Source organism: Nycticebus coucang, chromosome 1, assembly GCF_027406575.1.
Source record: "Nycticebus coucang isolate mNycCou1 chromosome 1, mNycCou1.pri, whole genome shotgun sequence".
NCBI lineage: Eukaryota > Metazoa > Chordata > Mammalia > Primates > Lorisidae > Nycticebus > Nycticebus coucang.
The window spans coordinates 108,756,309-108,762,802 of record NC_069780.1 but is presented as its reverse complement, the minus strand read 5'-3'; positions in this window follow the sequence as shown (position 1 = coordinate 108,762,802).

Genomic DNA, 6,494 nt, shown 5'->3' with positions numbered 1-6,494 from the left:
CCCATTGTCTCCATTGCTTTTCAACATTGTAATGGAAGTTTTAGCCACCGCAATTAGGGAAGAAAAGGCGATCAAGGGTATCCATATAGGGTCAGAAGAGATCAAACTCTCGCTCTTCGCAGATGATATGATTGTGTATCTGGAAAACACTAGGGACTCTACTACAAAACTCCTAGAAGTGATCAAGGAATACAGCAGCGTCTCAGGTTACAAAATCAACATTCATAAATCGGTAGCCTTTATATACACCAACAACAGTCAAATTGAAAAGGCAGTTAAGGACTCTATCCCATTCACAGTAGTGTCAAAGAAGATGAAATATTTGGGAATTTACCTAACAAAAGACGTGAAAGATCTCTATAAAGAGAACTATGAAACTCTAAGAAAAGAAATAGCTGAAAATGTTAACAAATGGAAAAACATACCATGCTCATGGCTAGGAAGAATCAACATTATCAAAATGTCCATACTACCCAAAGCAATATATAATTTCAATGCACTCCCTATTAAAGCTCCACTGTCATATTTTATTTTTTTTTTTTTTTGCCATTGAAATTCATCTTTTATTTTTTTTTTTTTTTTTTAATTTTTTTATTAAATCATAAGTGTATACAATGATATGATTATGGGGCATCATACACTCACTTCATAAACCATTTGACACATTTTTATCACAGTGGTTAACATAGCCTTTCCGGCGTTGTCTCAGTTACTGTGCCAAAACATTTATATTCTACATTTACCAAGTTTCGCAAATACCCCTGTAATATGCACCACAGGTGTGATCCCACCGATTCCCCTCCCTCTACCCACCCCCCCCTTTCCCACTTCCCCCTATTGTTAAGTTGTAGTTGGGTTATAGCTTTCATGTGAGAGTCCCAAATTAGTTTCATAGTAGGGCTGTGTACATTGGATATTTTTTCTTCCATTCTTGGGATACTTTACTAAGAAGAATATGTTCCAGCTCCATCCATGTAAACATGAAAGAGGTAAAGTCTCCATCTTTCTTTAAGGCTGCATAGTATTCCATGGTATACATATACCACAATTTATTAATCCATTCGTGGATCGATGGGCACTTCGGCTTTTTCCATGACTTAGCAATTATGAATTGGGCTGCAATAAACATTCTGGTACAAATATCTTTGTTATGTTGTGATTTTTGGTCTTCTGGGTATATGCCCAGCAGAGGAATTACAGGATTGAATGGCAGATCTATTTTTAGATCTCTGAGTGTTCTCCATATATCCCTCCAAAAGGAATGTATTAATTTGCATTCCCACCAGCAGTGCAGAAGTGTTCCCTTTTCTCCGCATCCACGCCAACATCTCTGGTCTTGAGATTTTGTGATATAGGCTAGTCTCATTGGAGTTAGATGATATCTCAAAGTAGTTTTGATTTGCATTTCTCTGATGATTAAAGATGATGAGCATTTTTTCATATGTCTGAAGGCCGTGCGCCTGTCTTCTTCAGAGAAGTTTCTCTTCAAATCCCTTGCCCAGCCTGCGATGGGATCCCTTGTTTTTTTCTTGCTGATGCGTTTGAGTTCTCTGTGGATTCTGGTTATTAAACCTTTGTCAGAGTTATACCCTGCAAATATCTTCTCCCATTCTGAGGGCTGTCTGCTTGCTCTGCTTACTGTGTTCTTAGCTGTGCAGAAGCTTTTTAGTTTGATCAAGTCCCAGTAGTGTATTTTTGAAGCTGCTTCAATTGCCCGGGGGGTTCTCCTCATGAAATACTCACCCAGACCAATTTCTTCAAGGGTTTTCCCTGCATTCTCCTCTAGTATTTTTATAGTTTCATGTCTTAAGTTTAAATCTTTAATCCAATGAGAGTCTATCTTAGTTAATGGTGAAAGGTGTGGGTCCAATTTCAGTCTTCTGCAGGTTACCAGCCAGTTCACCCAGCACCATTTGTTAAATAGGGAATCTTTTCCCCACTGAATGTTTTTAATTGGCTTGTCAAAAATCAAATAGCGGTAAGTAGCTGGATTCATCTCTTGGTTCTCTATTCTATTCCAGATATCTACTTCTCTGTTTTTGTGCCAATACCATGCTGTTTTGATCACTATCGATTTGTAGTAAAGTCTGAGGTCTGGTAGTGTGATTCCTCCTGTTTTGTTTTTATTTCTGAGTAATGTCTTGGCTATTCGAGGTTTTTTCTGATTCCATATAAAACGAAGTAATGTTTTTTCAAGATCTTTAAAATATGACAGTGGAGCTTTAATAGGGAGTGCATTGAAAGTATATATTGCTTTGGGTAGTATGGACATTTTGATAATGTTGATTCTTCCTAGCCATGAGCATGGTATGTTTTTCCATTTGTTAACATTTTCAGCTATTTCTTTTCTTAGAGTTTCATAGTTCTCTTTATAGAGATCTTTCACGTCTTTTGTTAGGTAAATTCCCAAATATTTCATCTTCTTTGGCACTACTGTGAATGGGATAGAGTCCTTAACTGCTTTTTCAATTTGACTGTTGTTGGTGTATATAAAGGCTACCGATTTATGAATGTTGATTTTGTAACCTGAGACGCTGCTGTATTCCTTGATCACTTCTAGGAGTTTTGTAGTAGAGTCCCTAGTGTTTTCCAGATACACAATCATATCATCTGCGAAGAGCGAGAGTTTGATCTCTTCTGACCCTATATGGATACCCTTGATCGCCTTTTCTTCCCTAATTGCGGTGGCTAAAACTTCCATTACAATGTTGAAAAGCAATGGAGACAATGGGCAGCCTTGTCTGGTTCCTGATCTGAGTGGAAATGATTCCAATTTAACTCCATTCAATATGATATTGGCTGTGGGTTTGCTGTAGATAGCCTCTATCAGTTTAAGAAATGTCCCTTCTAGACCAATTTTCTTGAGTGTTCTGATCATGAAGGGATGCTGGATATTATCAAAAGCTTTTTCTGCATCAATTGAGAGAATCATATGGTCTTTGTTTTTTAATTTGTTTATGTGCTGAATTACATTTATAGATTTACGTATATTGAACCAGACTTGAGACCCTGGGATAAAACCAACTTGGTCATGATGTATAATTTGTTTGATGTGTTGCTGGATTCTGTTTGTTAGGATCTTGTTGAATATTTTTGCATCTATATTCATTAGTGATATTGGTCTATAATTTTCTTTTCTTGTTGGGTCTTTTCCTGGTTTGGGGATCAGGGTGATATTTGCTTCATAGAACGTGTTGGGTAGTCTTCCTTCTTTTTCTACATTTTGGAACAGGTTGAGTAATATAGGTACTAATTCCTCTTTAAAGGTTTGGTAGAATTCTGACGTGAAACCATCTGGTCCCGGGCTTTTCTTTTTAGGGAGGTTTTGTATAGTTGATGCTATTTCTGAACTTGTTATGGGTCTGTTCAACATTTCCACTTGATTCTGGTTAAGTCTTGGAAGGTGGCGTGCTTCCAAGTATCGGTCTATTTCCTTCAGATTTTCATATTTCTGAGAATAAAGTTTCTTGTAATATTCATTAAGGATTTTTTGGATTTCTGATGAGTCTGTGGTTATTTTGTCTTTGTTGTTTCTGATTGATGATATTAGAGATTTTACTCTTTTTTTCCTGATTAGGTTGGCCAGAGGTTTATCTATTTTATTGACCTTTTCAAAAAACCAGCTTTTTGATTTATTGATCTGTTGTATTATTCTTTTGTTTTCAATTTCATTTAATTCTGCTCTAATTTTGGTTATTTCTTTTCTTCTACTGGGTTTGGGGTTGGAATGTTCTTCCTTTTCCAGTTGCGTGAGATGTCCCATTAAGTTGTTAACTTCCTCTCTTTCCGTTCTCTTGAGGAAGGCTTGCAGTGCTATAAATTTCCCTCTTAGAACTGCCTTTGCAGTGTCCCAGAGGTTCTGATAGCTTGTGTCTTCATTGTCATTTTGTTCCAAAAAATTGGTGATTTCTTTCTTAATCTCATCTCTGACCCAGCTATCATTCAGCATAAGGTTATTTAACTTCCATGTTTTTGTATGGGTATGCAGATTCCTGTTGTTACTCAATTCAAGTTTTATTCCATGATGGTCCGAGAAGATGCATGGAATAATTTCTATTCCTTTAAATTTACTGAGGTTAGACTTGTGACCTAAAATGTGATCAATTTTGGAGTAAGTTCCGTGGGCTGATGAGAAGTATGTGTATTCAGTTTTGTTGGGATGAAATGTTCTGTAGATGTCTGCTAAATCTAAATACTGGATGGTTAGGTTTAAATCTAAGATTTCTTTGCTCAGCTTCTTTCTGGAGGATCGATCCAACACTGCCAAGGGAGTGTTGAAATCTCCAACGATTATGGAGCTGGAGGAAATCAAGTTACTCATGTCTGTTAGAGTTTCTCTTATAAATTGAGGTGCATTCTGGTTGGGTGCATAGATATTAGTAATTGAGATCTCGTCATATTGAGTATTACCCTTAACAAATATGAAGTGACCATTCTTGTCCTTCCTTACTTTTGATGGTTTAAAGCCTACTGTATCTGCAAATAAAATTGCAACACCTGCTTTTTTCTGATTACCATTTGCCTGAAATATGGATGACCATCCTTTCACCCTGAGTCTGTATTTGTCTTTTAAGTTGAGATGTGACTCTTGTATGCAACAAATATCTGGCTTAAGTTTTTGTATCCAGTCAGCTAACCTATGCCTCTTTAGAGGACAGTTTAAGCCATTCACATTGATGGAGAGTAAGGATAAGTCTGGTGGAATTTTGGGTATCGAGTTTTTCAAAGGTCCAGTGGACATTTTTAATCCTTTCGCCAGTGTGGAAGTTGGAGTTTGATCCGAAGTTTCTGAGTGAGTTTACTTTTGTGGTATAGGATTGGGTTGGTCATTGTGGAGGATAGGTCTGAGAACATCCTGAAGAGCTGGTTTACTTATGGCAAATTTTTTCAACATATGAATGTCATTGAAGTATTTAATTTCTCCATCATAGATGAAACTCAGTTTAGCTGGATACAAGATCCTGGGTTGAAAGTTTTTTTGCTTTAGGAGATTAAAAGTTGATGACCAGCCTCTTCTTGCTTGAAAAGTTTCAGCAGAGAGATCTGCAGTTATTCTAATATTCTTACCTTTGTACGTTATAGTTTTCTTTCGCCGGGCTGCTTTGAGAATCTTCTCTTTCATGTTAACTTTAGTGAAGCTAATTATGATATGTCTGGGAGATGGCTTTTTGGGGTTGAATCGTGCTGGGGTTCTGAAGCTGTCTGCTATCTGAATTTCAGATTCTCTAGGCATGTCTGGAAAATTTTCTTTCATAATTTCATGTAGAAGGGCCTCTGTGCCCTTGGCTGCCACATCATCAGCCTCCGAAATTCCTATAACCCTTATGTTATGTTTTTTCGAATTATCTGAGAGCTCTCTGAGTGAGTGATCCGTTTTTGCTCTCCATTTCTCTTCCTCTTTGAGAGATTGGGAGCGTTCGAAGACTTTATCTTCAATGTCAGAAATCCTTTCTTCTGCTTGCTCCATTCTGTTACTGAGGGATTCTACTGTATTTTTCATATCTTTGAGGGCTGTAAGTTCTTGTTTCAGTGTGTCTAAGTCTTTGGTGGTTTTGTCTTTAAATTCGTTAAATTCTTGAGACAACTTTTGAATTTCTCCTCGAATTCCTAATTCCATTTTATTAATCTTGTCTGCAAACCAAATTCTGAATTCGACTTCTGACATCTCAGCCAGTTGTTTATGAATGGGATCTTCAATCACATCTGCCGTATCTTTTCTTGGGGGGGTTGATCTATTCTGGTTATTCATGTTACCAGAGTTTTTCCGCTGATTCCGCCCCATGGTTTACTCCCTTTGGTTTTTCCCCTGGGGTTTTATCGAGGGCCCGTACAGTGTTGTGGCCTGAGAAACTGGGGCCCTGTCTGGTGTGGTGGAGCAAAGTGGTTCTGTCTTGTTTTCAGCTGGTTTCTGTTCGATCCTATTGCAACTTCTACTCTGGCTTGAAGTCTCAGCTTTTGTTTGCGTCCTTGTGATCACAACTTGCCTCAGCGGTGTTGATGTGCGTTCTTCAGCCTTCTCTCTTGGTGAGGCTCAAGTCCACCAGGATACTTACTAAATTCCTGTCCCTTAACTCTCCTTCTGGACGGGAGCCTTTGTTGAAAGCTGGCTTCAGTCCGCCATCTTGTCTCCCTCCCGTCATATTTTAAAGATCTTGAAAAAACATTACTTCGTTTTATATGGAATCAGAAAAAACCTCGAATAGCCAAGACATTACTCAGAAATAAAAACAAAACAGGAGGAATCACACTACCAGACCTCAGACTTTACTACAAATCGATAGTGATCAAAACAGCATGGTATTGGCATAAAAACAGAGAAGTAGATATCTGGAACAGAATAGAGAACCAAGAGATGAATCCAGCTACTTACCGCTATTTGATTTTTGACAAGCCAATTAAAAACATTCAGTGGGGAAAAGATTCCCTATTTAACAAATGGTGCTGTGTGAACTGGCTGGCAACCTGCAGAAGACTGAAATTGGACCCACACCTTT